Consider the following 18,521-nt stretch of genomic DNA (forward strand, 5'->3'; position numbering starts at 1 on the left):
GAGTTTGAGTATTCTTTCTTATATATAATATATACACACATATATATATAATGTTTACATACTGAAATGAAACCGTTTTTTGTGTTTTGATTTTGTAGCTTGTTACTTCGCGGTGCTGATTTATTGTTTCTGAGTTTTTTAATGCACTCCTTTAGTTCTATGTGTATGATATCTTGTAATCTGCAAATAGTGGTATTTTATCTTCTTTGTCAATTTAGATTCCTTTGACTCTTTTCTTTCCTACTTCTTTAGACTCCCTACTACATGAATAATAGTATAAAACCATACATTGTTGCCCTGTGCCTAATCTCAGAGAGAAGACTTTGATTTTTTCACTACTGAATATGCTGTTCATAGTGGATGTTTTAGAAACTTTCCCCCTTGTTACTGCTTTTACTGTGCCCCATAAGTTCTGACAGTTTGTGTCTTTATTATTGTTCATTTCAAGGAATCATTTTATTTCTTCTTTGACTTCTTCTTTGACCCAGTGATTATTTAACAGTATCTTATTAGCTTGAAAATGTTAGGAAATTCCCTGAATATTTTAAAAGTTAATTTCTACCTTAATAGCATTGCAATCTGAAAGGATATCTAATATATATTCTAATTTTTTGACTTTGAGGTCCTTGAACTGTATCCCAGCATGTAGTGTAATCTGGAGAATGTTCTGCGCACATTTGGAAAAAAATACGTGTTTGACTTTTGGTGGTTGGAGGGCCCTGTACTTGTTTATTAGCCCTATTTCTTCCAATTTCTCATTTAGGGATTTTGTTTTCTTGATGATGTTCTGTTTGGTTGGTTTGTCTAGTGAAAATATTGTGGTGTTATTATTATTCATTATTATTGTGTTGCCATTAATTCATAGCCTCAGGTCTATTAGCAGCTGCTTTATAAATTTTTCTGCCACCTCATTTGTTGCATATGTGTTGATATATGTTGCATATGTGTTGCATATATATAGATCATTTTGATCTACTGATCCCTTAACCAGTATGAAGTTTTAACTTTTTAAATTCCTCCTCTGTTTTTAAATGTCTTAAATGTTTTTAATTAAAACCTGAGTGCCCAAGAACAGATGACTGGTTAAAGAAGCTTTGGTACATCTACACAATGGAATACTATGTAGCTGTCAGAAAGGATGAAGTCATGAAATTTACATACAAGTGGTACTACATGGAAAGTATCATGCTAAGTGAAATGAGTCAGAAAGAGAGGGATAGACATAGAAAGATTGCATTCATCTGGGGAACATAAAGTAACAAAATAGGAGACTAACACCCAAGAATAGCCAAGATAAGTACCAGGAGGATTACTCCATGGCTTTGAGGACAGCCGCACACACTAGGGGAAAAGGCAGCTCAGAAGGGAGCACCAAATAAAGGGTGTTGGGAGGTTCCTCTAAGGATGGGAAATGCATGATGAGAGTAGACTATAGTCCGAACAAGATTGCCACTCAATGTCTCTTTTACAAACCACAGAACTCAAAAGTAGAGAAATAACAAAAGAGAATGGCCTGCCACAGTGGTAGGGTGGGATGGGGGGGGAGGGGGTGGGAGGGATACTGGGACTGGTGGTGGTGGAGAATGGGTACTGGTGGAAGGATGGGTATTCTCTCATTGTAAAACTGAAACCCAAGTACAAAAATTTGTAAGTCTACAACTGTACCTCATGGTGTTTCACTAATAAAAATTTAAGGAAAAAAATGTTTTAATTAGACATTTTTAAAATGTCCAACTTTTTAAAGGCCCACTTGTAATTCATTCATCTTTATGTCAGGATATACTATCGATTTACCTCTCCTATGAAGGTCTATTATAGCTTAGTTAAACTGTACTCTACCGTCTCACTTTTTTTCATCTTAAATGCTCTTTAATTCATTTTTAGTATTTGAAGTTATCACTATAAGTAATCTAGGAGTAATAGTAAAAGTAATAGGTGTGGCTTCATAGTCTTACTGCAGACCAACATGCTCCCTATTATGACCATGGAAACAGTTCTTGCTCTATTAGTGGCTCTAGCTATTCTCTAGAATGTAAATTTTCTCATTCTCTTTCTGCAACTTCATCAAAGGGAGGAGAGTCATAATTTCTATCACTAAAATCAGAAAGACTTTGGTGTTTAATCATTTTTAGCTCAAAGTCTTTTTCCTCACAGGGTATTTAAAATGGGCTTCACTTTAGCTCACTTGAGCTATGGAGCAAAATAATGATGATACATGATTCACTGATGCACAGACCAAGAGTTATGGTTGGGATAGTGAACAGAATAGGCACTTCTGTTACCTGGTGGGCTGTTACACAATCTGTACCTTGACCACCTCTTCAAGCACTCCCTGTGCCTTTCAGTGTGGTGGACTGTTATACAATCTGTTCCTTGACCACCTCTTCAAGCACTCCCTGTGCCTTACAGTCTGTTGACTCCTGTTGAAAATATCTGAAACTTTCTTGCAAAAGTCTCTCTTAAACCATAGAAAGATGCTTAACTCATATTTGTGGTTGGCCAAAAGTGACAGGAGGTAACACTATCTGGGAGAGACATCAATGAATCACAGAAATTGGTAGATAAATATTCCTGTTCTTGGTTCCTCATGACATTTATCTATATCAGGATACTATCAAGAAAAAACCTCAAGTGAAAGACATTAAAACCTCTTTTCTCATCACCTTTGCTTCTGGTAAGATGTAGAAATGAATTGTGTTCCAGGGCCAGAGTACAGAAGATAGAGTGCTTGTCTCGTCCTCAAGCACTGTATTGAATCTGAGGCACCCCATCTAATGTGAGCCAGTAGTGAATTCTGAATATAGAGACAAGAGTAAGCCCTGAACATCATCAGGTGTAGCCCAAAAAACAAAAATAAATATTAAGTTAGATTTTTAAAAGAAATATATTGTGTCCTTTGGAACCTATATATAATACCAGTACAAATTTATTGCCACTGCTGAAGGAGATCCAGGAAGTATAGAAGCAAAATAGCTCTACTCCTGAGAAAGAAGCAAAAAAACATCTTGGATATAGAATCCTGCACCAAAAAACATAAGTTAACTACTACAGTAAGGCAAAAAGCTTATCTTCTGCAAGAACAACCACAAGACACAACTATAGGGCACATGTTAATAATAAAAGTGGAGTACGAAAGATAAAAGGCATCACTCCCAAAGACAAGTTATAGAAGACCTGATTAGGACTCAGACCAGAAAAAGAGAATGCCTACGCCTCCATTATAATACTAGTAATGAGCAGCAAGCAATGTGGAGAGTCGGAAGAGGAACAGAAGCATGAAGAGAGACCTCATCTTTGGCATAAGCAAAAAAGACTGCTAGAAAGCTGAAAATAGAACAGAAACACTGAAGTAACTGTGCCTCCTCCTACTCCAAATGCCAGGTTTCATCTAAGCGCAAAGCAAGAGAAGCCAAACTCCTGAGAAATTGAAGCCTATGGTAAACAGAAGGTAAAAATAGAACACCAAACTCCAAATGCAGTTCAATCCCTGACTGATTTAACTCAATTCCACATGTTAAGGATATTACTAAAGAGACTGCCAATTTCTGAGTATAAATATGACTTAACCTAGTCTCTTCTATAGCACTGTAGCACTGCCCTCCCACTGTTCATTGTTTTGCTTGAGCAGGCACCAGTAACATCTACATTGTGAGACTTCGTTGCTACTGTTTTTGGCATATCGAATACGCCACGGGTAGCTTGCCAGGCTCTGCCGTGCGGGCAGGATCTCTTGGTAGCTTGCCGAGATCTCTGAGAGGGCCGGAGGAATCGAACCCATGTCAGCCATGTTGGCTGAATACAAAACAAATGCCCTACCCGCTGTGCTATCGCTCCTGCCCAATATACTAAAAAAAAATCTCTTCTACTATATATAATCATGGTCGTATAGAATTAACAAAAATGTTCAAGACAAAAACTGCACTGCACTGCACTGCACTGCACTGTCCTCCCTTTGTTCATCAATTTGCTCAAGCAGGTCCAGTAACCTCTCTATCATGAGACTTGTTGTTACTGTGTTTGGCATATTGAATATGTCATGGATAGCTTGCCAGGCTTTGCCGTGAGGGCAAGATACTATAGGTAGCTCGCTGGGCTCTCTGAGAGGGGAGGAGGAATCAAACCTGGGTCAGTTGGACCGGCTGAGCGCAAGGCAAATGCCCTACCACTGTGCTGTTGCAGTCCAAGACAAAAACAGATAAATAAAAAATTTTTAAGAAATAAAGCAATGATTAAATCAGATTTTTAAATGGCCCGGGTATTTAAAGCATTAGCCAAGAACTTTGAAACAATGATAACAAATATATTAATAAGAGTTCTGATGAAAAAGTTGAGCAACGTTCATGAACATAGTAAATTTCAGTAGGGAACTATTTATACTGACTTATCAGAAGATCAGCCATATTAAAGGCATAAAATTATTGTTTTTGTTTATTGAGTCACATCCAGTGATGCTCAGGTATTAATCCTGGTTCTGCCCTCAGGAATTAGTCCTGGGGACCATAAGGGATGCCTGGGATTAAACTATGGTGAGCCCCTGTACTATCGTTCTAACCTCCAAGGCATAAATTAGTTAATTTAAAGATAAAACAATAAAAAATTTTTGAATAAAGCACAGAGAAAAAAATGTAAGCAAAGAAAAACATAGCAACAAAAGGATATTTCAAAATGTTAAAGTTAAATGCATGAAAATGGCATTTTAGAAAGAGAACAGAAAAGAGAGTAAAAGAAAACCTTTGAAAGGATAAGCTTCTTCAAACCACAGATTTGAGATACCCAACAAATCCCAAATAGGATCAATACAACAGTTATTCAGAGAGCCTCCCCACATCACCCTTCTGAGGTGATGACTCACCTGAACACTCTGAAAACTGGCACACTGAACCTGAGACCACCACCACCACCTGTCTGATAGAAGGAACCTCACATTGTACTAGTTTGCCACAAGCATTCAGCACCTCCCCATAACCTGGGAAGGCAACTGTAGAACCTGAAAAAGCAAGAAGAGGAATCTACCTACACTAGTGTATAATAACCAAAGTCCACAAAGACACCAAGCACAATCATCCCTAATCTCCCAGGTGAGGATTTTGGTGAATTTCAAAGGCATAGTGATTAGATTACTCACTGAATGTAAGAAAAAATAAAAGACAATTCCAACAAGGAAAAGAGAACTATAAAAATTATTCAATTAGAAATCAACAACATAATGGGAAGAGATAAAACTACAAGTAAGGCACTTGCTTTGCACATGACCAATCCAATTTCAATCCCCACATCCCTCTACGGTCCCCTGAGCCCTGCCAGGAGCATTCCCTGAGTGAAGAGCCAGGAGTAAGTCTTGAGCACCAGTGGATGTGACAAATCCCTGAAAAAACAAACAAATCACTAATCTGAAGGGCATAGTAAGAGAACTGAAAAAAATATAAAAATATAATGGGCGGAAGTAAGCAGCTTGACAGAAACACAGGAAAGAAAGATCATATAAGAAAACATGATACATTAAAAAAATTCATCAGAATCGATCGATTATTTCTCAAGGAGAAGAACAGAAGATGATATGATACATGAAGCCATCTACAAATAATGCAAAGATACTTCAATACATGCAAATAAGATAATGTGTAAACCATATTAAAAAATCAAAGATCAAAATACATTTGATAATCTCAATAGATACAAAGAAAGTATTTGATAACATCCACCACCAATTCATGATGAAAGCCCAATGAAAAAAATTAAAGGAACTTATCTTAATATTATAAAGGCCACATACAATAAACTGATAAGTAATATTTTTATTTAATTTTTTGTTTTATGAGCCATACCCAGAAGTGTGCAGGCTGTTTCCTACCTCTGTGTTCAGGGAACACTCCTGGCATTGCTCAGGGGATTATATGCCATGCTGGGATCAAACCCAGGTAGTCCATGTGCAAAGCTAGTACTTTAATTACTCCTCAATTATCTCTTTAGCCCAAACATTATCCTTAATAGAGAAAAAATGAAAGCCTTTCCTATAAGACCAGGCCACAGACAAACATGTCCACTTTCATGGCTACTTTTAACATAGTATTGGGAAACTTTGCCACCGCAATTGGGAAAGAAGAGAATTTATATTGATAGATTCTCTTCTTTCCCAATTGTGGTGGCAGGGTTTTGAAGATCACTATTTGAAGATCACATAGAAAATCTAAAGACCACTAAAGCACACCTAGAAACAGTAAAGTTATACAGCAAATTATCAAGCTACAAAATCAGTAAGCAAAAATCTTTTGCATTTTCTTTTTTTTTCTTTTTGGGTCACACCGACTCAGGGGTTACTTCTGCCTCAGCACTCAGGAATTACTCCTGGCAATGGGAGATCATGTGGGATTCTGGGGATCAAACCTGGGTCAACCATGTAAGGCAAATGCCTTACTTGTTGTACTATCATTCCAGCCCCTCATTTGCGTTTTCATATGTTAATAATAATGTAGGAAAGAAAAATTTTTTTTAACTTTATTAAAGCACCATGATTTACAGAGTTATTCATAGTTGAGTTTTAGACATACAGTACTGCAGCTTTGATTCCACCAAGAGTGTCAACTTCACTACACCAATGTTACCAGGTTCTCTCCTATATTTCCCTCCACTTAAGCCTGCTCTCTTGACAGTCACCTTTCTAAGTTTTGTTTGTTTAAGTTTGGGTCTCATGATTTCAGTATTGTAAGTTCTGTGTTTTGGATAATTGATTATACTACTTTTTAATACCAAGATAAAGGATTTTTAAATTTGGCTTACTACATTTAACATGATGTCTTACAGTTCCATCTATGTTGCTGTAAATTGCATAATTGTATCATTCCTTATTATTGTATAGTATTCTATCATGTATCTTCATAATCTACTTATCTGTCATTAGATATTCCAAATCTTAGCTACTGCAATGAATAACAGTTTGCATAAATTCTGAATGAATGGTTTTCTGTCCTACAAGATATTAAAACTAGATCCATATTTCACACCTTACACAAAAGTCAACTCAACCTGAATCTATAAAATGCATTCAGGAGGGGGTATGGTGCCGCCAGCAGGTAAATCTGTACCTGTGAGGCGAGTGCATCAGCAGCCTGATAGCACCATCAGACTTTCAGATACCCCAAAATTGCTGCTGTGTCTTTGGCCAGACCCCAAAAACTTGGGGCAAAGTTTACCAAGAAAGTAAACAGCCAAAAGTTAGGTATGTGGGAGACACACCCACAAACCACCTCCAGTTCAGCTATATAATTGGAGGCATGGCCTCTCTGGTTCCTGATCGAACTGCTTAACAGCCATGATCCCAGAAACTCAGAAACGAATCTCAGAACCCAAAGGCTTTTGGCAGAAATGCAACCAGTTCCTGCAGTAGGTTACTGGGGCTGGGCCACTCCAGGTGGAAATAGGTTTCGTGCCTTGGCCTGTTCTGCTTGGTGGCCTGGTGACCACCATCCTCCAGAGAACACTGGACAGTCAGGTTTGGACCTGCAGTGATGAGACACGCTGGGCCTTACCAGATGGGGGTGGAACTGGCCCTTTCCTCCCCATCCCAGCAAGACCTCCAGTCACTGCCTACAAGTGGCCTCTCTGGCTCCTGATCAAGCTAATTAATGGCCATGATCCCAGAGACTCAGAGACAAATCTCAAAGCCCAGTGACTTTTGGAAGAAATGCATCTGGACTGCATACAAGGAGGCCACTGCCTCAGAGCTTATTGGAAAGCCAGATATGAGCCAGCGGTGATGAGCCAACTTCAGTCTCACGGGAAGGGGATGGTACCAGCTCTTCCTTCATGCCCTACCCAGGTCACAAGTTGCCCCCCACAAGTGGCTCTCCAGCATGGCCATGGCTCCAGAGCAAAAGGACTTAGTCCAGAGCCCAGCAGCTTGCGACAAAAAAAGTGAATGGACCATGCATTAAACTACTGTGCCATGCCTCCCTGGGAGGGAAAGGGTGTTGCTCCTTTCCGCCTCCCCCTCCCCCCAGCAGCAAGGTGGCCACTGCCTCAGAGCTTATAGGAAAGCCAGGTATGAGGCAGCGGTGATGGGGCAACTGCAGTCTCATGGGAATGGGGGCAACACCGGATCATCCTTCACGCCCTACCGAGGTCACGAGTTGCTCCCCACAAACGGCTCTCAGGCACAGCCATAACACCAAACGCACAGAAACCAATCTCATAATTATCTGGCTCTTTGCAGAAATCCAAAATCGTGAGGCCGCTATTGTGGCCACATGAGATTATATGATTCGCATAACCAGCTATAGAAACAAAGTATTTCACAATGCCTTTTCAGCAATTCTGATTGTTGGGGGTAAATTCTAAACAGTAATGGTGCATCTTTTGTCGAAATAATGAATGTAATCAATGTAGAGAAGAGTTAAGTGGAAATCATCTGCCTCACATGCATTGGGAAGGGTGGGAGGGGAGTATATTGGGGTTCTTGGTGGTGAAAAATGAGTACTGGTGAAGGGAGAGGTGTTTGATCACTGTATGACCGAGACTTAAATCTGAAACTTAGTAACTTTTCCCATAGTGATTCAATAAATAAATATAAGAAGAAAAAATAAACAAAATTATGAAAAAAAGTAAGGTGGAGTTCATGCCCAATTCAATCAGCTAATCAGTGGCTGAATAAATAGCAGTACTCATACATTTAAAAAAATGCATTCAGGAAAATATGGGCAGAAAGCTCCAAGACGTAGACTTAAAAAGAGTCTTCAACAGTATAATGCCATTGGCAAAGGTTGCAGAAGCAAAACTAAACAAAAGAAAATGGAACTACAGCAAACTGAATGTTTCTATGTAGCCGAAGAAACAAGGGCTAAAACTTAATGACAATTAAGTAAGACGAAATATTTTCCCTCAAGATACCAGATAAAGGATTGATCTTCAGGATATATAAAGTACTCACAAAGATTAACAACAACAAAATCTAAAAGCCCCATCAAAAAATGGGGAGAGGAAATGAACAGACACATCTCTGAGGAAGATCAATGCATTGCCGATGGCCACATTTAAATAATGATCATCATGACTTATTATTAGGGAAATCAAAACCAAGATGACAATGAAGACAATCTTATACCAGCAAGAATGGCACATATCTAAGTAATGGGAACAATCTCTGTTCATGAGCATATGGTAGAAAGGAACCCTCATTCACTGTTGCTGGTAATATTGTCTGGTCCATCGATGAAAAACAGTGTAAAGAGTACTCATTAAACTCAGAATTGACCTCCCATATAACCTAGAAAGAAATTTGTTAAAAGGTCTCGTTTACAATTTTTTTAACTCAATTACCTAGAGTTTTTGAAGACAGGTTTTATTCGTCTTATTTGCCAACATGGCTTGACGCAAGCTTCAGGCAACTGCAAGCCAACATCCAAGCTCACAAAGCAGTGCAAGAAGAGATAAAGGAAGAAATCAAACAGAGAAGAGCAGCAGTGCTGGCAGATACTGCAGAAGCCAGCAAAAGCACTTGCAACATCCGCCTATTCTCTGTCAATTACAAGATCAAGATGACTGCCCTCTGACATCTTGATGGATCTATCACATCTTCCAGAAGGTCAATGGAGAAGATTATTCATGAATTCTACTCAGATCTCTTCAATAGCCACGTCCACCTGCCCACATACCAAACTCCACATGATGGCTATGTCATTCCCAATGTTCTCCCTTCGGAAATCTGACATGCCATTTCTTCGGTAAAGAAGCGAACAGCACCTGGCCTATACAAGGTCAGACGCAAACACCTGAATAACCTGCTGTCAGTACTCATAAATACACTGTCTCGACTCTTCACAACTACCTGTCTGAATGCAAGGTTCCATCCCAATGGAAAACCAGCAGGATGTACTACTGTACAAGAACGGAGATATCCACGACATTGGCAACTATTGCCCGATCTGCCTGCTGTCTGTCACCTACAAGTTGTTCATTCAAGTTATCCTGAATAGGATTGGCAGAACACTAGATGAAGGACAGCCATGTGAGCAAGCCGGTTTCCCAAAAGGATTCAGCACAATCGACCATACCCACATGATAACCAAGCTCATTGAGGTTTCTAGGAGTTCAACAGGCAGCTCTGTCTAATGTTCATTGATTTAAAGAAGGCCTTTTATTCTGTTGAGATGGAAATGGTCATGGAAACCCTAGCCAAACAGGACATTCAAACTCAATACATCAGGATCCACTGTGAACTGTATTATGGATTAACTACCAGGATCTTACCATTCAACAAAGAAGTGATCATCCATGTCAAGAGAGGGGTTCGGCAGGGTGATACCATTTCACCGAAATTCTTCAGTGCCACCCTCTAGAATGTCATGCGACGACTGGAATGGGAAGGAATGGGAGTGAAGATAGACGGTCAACAACTACACCACGTCCATTTTGCTGATAACATCGTTCTAATACACCAAACATTAGCCAAGCGGCACAAATGCTGACCGACTTCGAACGTGAGTGTGGAAAGGTCGAACTCCAGCTGAATCTCAAGAAGACAATGTTTATGAGAAACAGCCTCATTCCTGATGCTCCATGTGCTCTCAAAGGAATGACCACCTCCGAATGCAACAGTTATGTGTACCTAGGTCGAGAAGTGAACATGATGATTGACTTGGCACCTGAGTTGCACAGGAGGAAGAGAGTGGCTTGGAACACCTTCAAGAGCATCAAAGAAATAGCTAAGAGGATGAAGAACCTCCAGCTATTGGCACATCTCTTTGATTCCACTGTTCTTCCTGCATTAACATATGCCTCAGAGACCTAGGCCCTACGAAAACAGGATGAGAATGCTATTCGGGTTTTCCAAAGAGGAATTGAAAGAGTTATGCTCAGAGTATTACGCTTCACTCAAATGAAAGAAAGAATCCAGAGTTCCGACCTCTGTTGATGGTCAAGAATCAGGGACGCTGTCTCGTTTGTCAAGGCGTTGAAAATCAGATGAGTGGAGACTTCAACATCGCCCTATCACCTCTGGATAGATCAACAAGAACGAAACTCAGCAAGGAAACATTGGCTTTGAAAGAAGAAATAGAAGAGAAAGGACTTACAGACCTGTACAGGGCTTTACACCCCAAAAAGAAAGAATACACATTCTTCTCCAGTGTGCATAGAACATTTTCCAAAATAGACCGTGTGCTAGGCCACAAAACATACCTCAGTAGAATCAGGAAGGTAGAAATACCACCAACAATCTTTTCAGACCACGATGCACTGAGAATAGAAATGAATCACACACAGACACGGAGAACCAAATCAAACACCTGGAAACTAAACAACTCAATACTGAGCAACGAATGGATCAGGAAGGAAGTCAAGGATGAAATCAAAAGATAACTGGAAACAAATGAAAAAGAAGACACGAGCTACCAGAACTTATGGAATGCAGCGAAATCCGTATTAAGGGGAAAATTTATAGCTCTGCAAGCATACCTCAAGATGGAAGAAAGGATGCACATAAAGAACTTGATTTCACAACTCAAGATCCTAGAAAAGGATCAACAGAAGGAGCCCAAATTAGGCAGAAGGAAAGAGATCGTAAAACTTAGAGCAGAAATCAATGACATGGAAACCAAAGAAACAATCCAAAAGATCAATGAAACTAAGAGTTGGTTCTTCAAGAAAATAAATAAGATAGATAAACCACTAGCAACACTCACAAAGAAACAGAGCGAGAGAACCCTAATAAACCGAATAAGAAATGAGAATGGGGAGATCAGAAAAGAAACCAAAGAAATTCACAAGATCATCAGAGGCTACTTTGAAAGTCTGTATGCCACGAAACAAGAGAACCTAGAAGAAATGGATAAATTCCTGGATTCCTATCATCTCCCAAAGCTGAATCAAGAAGATATAGAGTACCTGATTAGACCGATTAACATCAAGGAAATTGAAACTGTAATCAAAAGTCTTGCCAAAAATAAAAGCCCAGATCCAGATGGATTCACTAGCGAATTTTTCCAAACATTTAAAGACCTATTACCAGTTCTTCTCAAGCTTTTCCAGGAAATTGAAAAAACAGAAATCCTCCCCAAAAGTTTCTATGAAGCCCATATCTCCCTAATACCAAAAGGAAACAAAGACACCACAAAAAAAGAAAACTACAGGCCTATATCGCTGATGAACATGGATGCGAAGATTGTCAATAAAATACTAGCAAATAGAATTCAACAACTCATCAAAAAGATCACACAGCATGACTAAGTGGTATTCATTCCGGGAATGCAAGGATGGTTTAACATTCAGAAATCAGTCAGCATAATCCATCATATCAACAAAAGAAAAGATAAAAATCATATGATCATATCAATAGATGCAGAGAAAGCATTTGACAAGATCCAGCACCCCTTTATGATGAAAACCCTCGCCAAATTGGGAATAAAGGAGACTTTCCTCAATATAGTTAAAGCCATCTACCACAAGCCTACAGCAAGCATCATCTTCAATGGGAAAAACTGAGAGCCTTCCTCTTAAGATCAGGGACCAGACAAGGATGCCCACTCTCTCCACTACTGTTCAATATATTACTGGAAGTACTTGCAATAGTGATTAGACAAGAAAAAGATATCAAGGGCATCCAAGTAGGAAAGGAAGAAATCAAGCTCTCACTATTTGCAGATGATATGATACTATACATAGAGAACCCAATAACCTCCACCAAAAAACTCCTAGAAACAATAGATTGTGTAGTAAAGTTGAAGGCTATAAAATCAATACCCAAAAGTCCATGGCTTTCCTATATGCAAATAGTGAGAGAGAAGAAAACAACATGAAGAAAACAATCCCATTCAAAACTGTGCCCCAGAAATTCAATGACCTAGGAATTAGCTTAACTAAAGAAGTAAAGGACCTGTACAAATAAAACTACAAAACGCTGCTTCAGGAAATAAAATAGGACACAAGGAAATGAAAAAATATCCCCTTGTTCATGAATCGGGAGGATTAACATTGTCAAAATGGCAATACTTCCCAAAGCACTGTATAAATTCAACGTGATCCCTAATTAGGATACCCATGACATTCTTCAAAGAACTGGAGCAAACACTCCTGAAATTTATGGAACAATTAGCCCCCACGAATAGCTAAAGCAATTCTTGGGAAAAAGAAAATGGGAGGAATCAACCTCCCTAACTTCAAACTCTACTACAAAGCAGTAATAATTAAAACAGCATTGTACTGGAACAAAGGCAGAACAGCAGGCCAATGGAACAGAGTTGAATATACTGACATCTCCCCCCAAACATATTATCACCTAATCTTTGATCAAGGAGCAAGAAATGTGAAGTGGAGTAAGGAAACCTTTTTTTAACAAATGGTGCTGGCAAAACTGGACAGCTACATGCAAAAAAAAATGGGCTCAGATCTCTGCCTAACACCATGTACAAAAGTAAGTTCAAAATGGATTAGAGAACTCAACATCTGACCAGAATCTATAAAATACATTGAAAACGAAGTCGGCAAAACCCTCCATGACATTGAAGCTAATGGTGTCTTCAAAGATGTCATGCCACTGCTAAGCAAGTGAAAACAGAGATAGACAAATGGAACTATCTTAAACTAAGAAGCTTCTGCACATCAAAAGAAACAGTGACCAAAATACAAAGACAGTCCAAAGAATGGAAAAGGATATTCGCCAAATACACATCCGACATGGGGTTGATATTAAGGATATACAAATACTGGTTGAACTCCACAATAAGAAAACATCCAACCCTATCAGAAAATAGGACCACGAAATGAACAGAAACTTCATCAAAGATGAAATTCGAATGGCTAAAAGACACATGAGAAAATGCTCTACATCGTTAATCATCAGGGAGATGCAGATCAAAACAACGAGATATCATTTCACACCACAGAGACTGGCCCACATCCAAAAGAACAAAAGCAACCGGTGCTGGCGTGGATGTGGTGAGAAAGGGACCCTCCTTCACTGCTGGTGGAAATACCGATTGGTTCAGCCCTTCTGGAAAACAGTAGGGATGATTCTCAAAAAACTAGAAATTGAGCTCCCATTTGACCCAGCAATTCCACTCCTGGGAATATACCCCAGAGAGCCAAAAATTTATAGTCGATGCGAAACCTGCAATTGTCTGTTCATTGCAGCACTGTTTACATTAGCTAGAATCTGGAAAAAACCTGAGTGCCCAAGAACAGATAACTGGTTAAAGAAGCTTTGGTACATCTACACAATGGAATACTATGTAGCTGTCAGAAAGGATGAAGTCATGAAATTTACATACAAGTTGTACTACATGGGAAGTATCGTGCTAAGTGAAATGAGTCAGGAAAAGAGGGATAGACATAGAAAGATTGCATTCATCTGGGGAACATAAAGTAACAAAATAGGAGACTAACACCCAAGAATAGCCGAGATAAGTACCAGGAGGTTATTCCATGGCTTTGAGGACAGCCGCACACACTAGGGGGAAAGGCAGCTCAGATAAAGAAGGGAGCACCAAATAAAGGGTGTTTTGAGGTTCCTCTCAGGATGGGAAATGCATGATGAGAATAGACTATAGTCCGAACAAGATTGCCACTCAATGTCTCTTTTACAAATCACAGAACTTAAAAGGAGAGAAAAAACAAAAGGGAATGGCCTGCCACAGTGGTAGGGTGGGATGGGGGGAAGGGGGGTGGGAGGAATATTGGGACTGGTGGTGGTGGAGAATGGGCACTAGTGGAGGGATGGTATTCGATTATTGTATAACTGAAACCCAAGCACAAAAATTTGTAAGTCTACAACTGTACCTCATGGTGTTTCACTAATAAAAATTTAAGGAAAAAAAAAGAAAATCAGATGAGCTGGACACATAATGAGATTTGGAGACAACTGCTTGACTAGAGTCATTGCCAACTGGATTCCAAGGGACATCAAAAGATTGCGTGGCCGCCCACCTAGGAGATGGTCAGACTTCTTCGTCAAGACCCTGAATGGTTTGAGGCTGACTCTGTTCCTAGAATGAGCAGACACCATTGGGCTACACTAGCACATGACAGGGACTAATGGAGATGTTACTGGCACCCGCTCACCCAAATTGATGAGTAACGGGATGTCAAGGGATCAAGTGATCAAGTGATCAATTACCTAGGAATCAATTTCATAAAGGAGGAAGAGAAAGGTTTATTTAGTGAAGATTATGAATCACTTCAGAAAGAAATATAAAAATCATGAGAAATAGAAATATATTCCTTGTTGATGGATTAGAAAAATAAAAATTGTTAAAATGACCATTTTAGGCCCCAATGAGACCGTGAGAAACCACCCATGAATGAGCCATTTGGCTACTCGTTAAATGGCTTAAACCATGATCCCAGAGACTCAGAAACAAATCTCAAAACCCAGCGGCTTTAGGTAGAAATCCCTCCATATTTAATTATTTTAAAATTCAGAATTTCAAAATTGACATATACTATTCATTGTCAGCAATAGAAAACAAATTGTCTAATGTTGCCTTTTTTGGCAGATGTGAGTGTTGGGGCAAAATCCCAAATAATAATGGTGGATCTGGCGATTACATTCAAAATACTGAATGTAATCAAAGTAGAGAGAGAGTAATGTGGAAATCATCTGCCACATAGTAGGAGAGGGGGTGGGATGGGGGTTTATTGGGGTTTTTGGTGTTGGGAAATGTGCACTGGTGAAGGAATGGGTGTTTCATCTTTGTATGACTGAGACTTTAACCAAAAGCTTTGTAACTGCTCTCACATTGATTCAGTGAATAAATTTATTAAAAACTGAGCATTTTACCCCACAAAATTTGTAGATATGATGTAATTCCATTCAGAATTCCCATAGAACTTTTCAAGTATAGAAAAAAAATACTTCTAAATTTTTTATGAAACTATAAAGCTCCCATAATAGCGATAGCACAGCGGTAGGGTGTTTGCCTTGCACGCAGCCAACATGGCCAACCCGAGTTCGATTCCTCCACTCCTCTCGGAGAGCCCAGCAAGCTACCGAGAGTATCTCGCCCATACGGCAGAGCCTGGCAAGCTCCCCGTGACGTATTCGATATGCCAAACACAGTAACAACAAAATCTCCAATGGAGACGTTACTGGGCCCGCTCGAGCAAATACATATATATCACTTAATCACTTAATCCCCGTTATTCATCGATTTACTCAAGCGGGTGCCAGTAACGTCTCCATTCATCCCGGTTGCGTGCTAGCGTAGCTCAATGGTATCTGTTCGTTCTAGGAACATGCAGAGCCTCAAACCGATCATTCAGGGTCTTGACAAAGAAGTCTGACCATCTTGTAGGTGGGCGTCCATGTGATCTTTTGATGTCCAGTGGAATCCAATCAGTAATGGCTCTAGTCCAGCCGTTGTCTGTAAACCTCATTACGTGTCCAGCCCATCTGATTTTTGATGTCTTGGCAAATGAGACAGCATCCCTGATTCTTGAGCGTTGACAAAGATCAGAATTCCGGATTCTATCTCTCATTTGAGTGAATCGTGATATTCCAAGCAAAGCTCTTTAGATTCCTTTTTGAGAGACCTTAATATCGTTCTCATCCTGTTTTCATAGGGTCCAGGTCTCTGAGGCATATGTTAATGCAGGAAGAACAGTGGAATCAAAGAGATGTGCTCGTAGCTGGAGGTTCTTTGTCCTTTTAGTTATTTCTTCAATGCTCTTGAAGGCATTCCAAGCCGCTCTTTTCCTCCTGCGCAACTCAGGTGTCAGGTCATTCATCATGTTGATTTCTCGACCTAGGTATATATAACTGTTGCATTCGGAGATGGTGGTTCCGTTGAGAGCGAATGGAGCGTCAGGAACAAGGCTGTTTCTCATAAACATTGTCTTCGTAAGATTCAGCTGTAGTCCGACCTTTCCACATTCACGGTCAAAGTCGTTCAGCATTTGTGCCGCTTGGCTGATTGTTTGGTGTTATTAGAATGATGTCATCAGCAAAGTGGAGGTGGTGTAGGTGCCAACCATCCATCTTCACTCCCATGCTTTCCCACTCCAGTCGTCGCATGATGTTCTCGAGGGTGGCACTGAAGAGTTTTGGTGAAATGGTATCACCCTGCCGAACCCCTCTCTTGATATGGATGATTACTTCTTTGTAGAATGGTGAGATCTTGGTAGTGAATCCGCAATAGCGCTCACGAAGGATCCTGATGTATTGAGTTTGTATGCCCTGATTGGCTAGGGCTTCCATGACCGCTTCTGTCTCAACAGAATCAAAGGCCTTCTTTAAATTAATGAACGTTAGACAGAGCGGCATCTTGAACTCCCGAGAAATCTCAATGAGCTTAGTAATCATGTGGATATGGTCGATGGTACTGAATCCTTTTCGGAATCTGGCTTGTTCATATGGTTGTCCTTCATCTAGTGTTCTGCTAATCCTATTCAGGATGACTTGAGTGAACAGTTTGTAGATGACAGACAATAGACAGATTGGGCGATAGTTGCCAATATCGTGGATATCTCCCTTCTTGTATAGTAGTACAGTCCTGCTGGTTTTCCATTGGGATGGAATCTTGCATTCAGTCAGGTAGCGTGTGAAGAGCCGAGCCAATGTATTGATGAGTACTGATGGTAAGTTCTTCAGGTGTTCAGGTCTGATCTTGTCTGGGCCAGGTGTTCTTTGTTTCTTTACCGACGAGATGGCATGTTGGATTTCGGAAGGGAGAACATTGGGAACAACATATCCATCATGTGTTATGTGGTATGTGGGCAAGTGGACGTGGCTATTAAAGAGATCTGAGTAGAAATCATGAATAATCTTCTCCATTGCCCTTCTGGAAGATGTGATATATCCATCATGATGTCGGAAGGCAGTCATCTTGGTTTTGTAGTTGGTGAAGGACAGGCGGGCATTACAAATGCTTTTCCCAGCTTCTGCCGCATCTACCAGTACTGCTGCTCTCCTGTTTTTGAGGTCATCCTTGATGGCTTCTCTGCACTGTTTTGCCAGTTCGGATGTTCGCTTGTGGTTGCCTGAAGCATGTGCCAAGCCACGTTGGCGAATAAGTTCAAGAGTGTTCGAAGAAAGGCGGTTTTTTGTGGTTATCTCTCTCTTGGCATTCCTCGCACTATCATAGAATATATATATATATATATATATATATATATATATATATATATATATCCTGATGAAGGTGTGGAAAGACACTGAGTTATCAGACTGTAATATTTACTTCAAATCTATAATAATTAAAATTGTACTGTCCTGGAACAAAGAACAGCTCAAATCAACGAACTGAGAACTGAGAACCTAGAAATAAACTCTCAGATGTATGTGAAGTTAATATATGGCAAAGGAGCTAGGTGCATGCAATAGAACAAGGAGGACCTCTTCAACAAATTGTGTTAAAAAATGGACTAGCACTAGCAAAAACAAAGTTAAATTGGAGGGGCAGGAGAGATACTACAGCAGGCAGAATGTTTGACTTGTGTGATGCTGGCTCAGGTTTGATCCCTGACATGACATATGGTCCCCCAAGCCTAACCAGGAGTGATTCTTTAGTATAGAGCCAGGAGTAATCCCTGGGCAT

The sequence above is a fragment of the Sorex fumeus genome, unplaced genomic scaffold, assembly GCF_029834395.1.
Source record: "Sorex fumeus unplaced genomic scaffold, SorFum_2.1 ptg000009l, whole genome shotgun sequence".
Lineage (NCBI taxonomy): Eukaryota > Metazoa > Chordata > Mammalia > Eulipotyphla > Soricidae > Sorex > Sorex fumeus.